The sequence below is a fragment of the Rhea americana genome, unplaced genomic scaffold (genome assembly GCF_003343005.1).
Source record: "Rhea americana isolate MKP2758 unplaced genomic scaffold, rheAme1 scaffold_121, whole genome shotgun sequence".
Classification (NCBI taxonomy): Eukaryota; Metazoa; Chordata; class Aves; order Rheiformes; family Rheidae; genus Rhea; species Rhea americana.
The window spans coordinates 303,741-304,747 of NW_028185273.1; positions in this window are offsets into that span (position 1 = coordinate 303,741).

A 1,007-nucleotide genomic window follows, 5' to 3' on the forward strand; every position below is an offset into this window, starting at 1 on the left:
CGGCAGGGCGGCATAGCGGGGAGGGAGCGGGCGAGGGGAGGGGAGGGGACGGCGGTGGCTCTAGCGCCGGCCGCCGGCCGCCCCGGCGCACGTGTCAGCCCAAGTCCTCTGCGGCTCCATGCTCGCTCGGCGTCGCTCCGGGGCCCGGCCGCGCCCGCTGCCCGCCGGCACATGCCCGCGCTCAGCCGCGCTCGGCCGCGGGGGCCCGCGGGGCGGCCCCGCCGCGGGCGGGGGGCGCCCGCGGCCGCCGCTCCGCCGCCCGCATCCTGCTGCCTCGGCGCCGGCAGAGCTCCGCTGGCGGCTGCCGACCTGCGGGCGGAGAGCAAGAGCGGGAGGTCAGCGGCGCGGAGCCCGGCGCGCCCGGCCGCCTCCCTCCCTCCTTCCCTCCCTCCGCGCCTCCCTCCCCGCCCCTCGCGAAGCGCCCGGGAGCGCGTCCTTGCCGCGGCTCATGCCCCGGCTTTACGTAAGCGCAGGGCTGGCCGTCGATGTCCGCGGGCCTCGGGCAGAGCGCGACCCCTTTCCCTGGAGGCGGACGCGGCAGGGAAAGGTCGCCGTGCCAAGCCCTTTATTTGCAAACCTAAAAATAAACGCGCTGAATACATACTGCCGAGCGGCCCGGGCAGGGCAGCGGGAGCGGGCGGAGCAGAGGGGGACAAAGCCGGGCGGGAGCGATGCCGGGGGGCTCCGGGCACCCCCGGGGGTGCCCCCACGTGCAGACGTGCGCACACAACCCCCGCCCCCGCGTGCGCACACACACGCAGCCGCCGAGCGCATCCGGAGCCGCACGCCCGAGCCCTGCCTACCCGAGCAGCGAAACGTGCCCGCGTCTCGTCTCCTTTGTCCGCTTTTGTCTCCGCTGCTGCCTTCAGCCCCGCGCAAGCCGTGCGGGCGGAGAGCGAGCGGGGCCGCGGGGATGACAACAGCGCGGGCGCGGACAACGGCCGCGACCCCGGCCACGCCGTGCTGCTGCGGCCGCGGCTCCGCGCAGGGCGCGGGGGCAGCGGGCG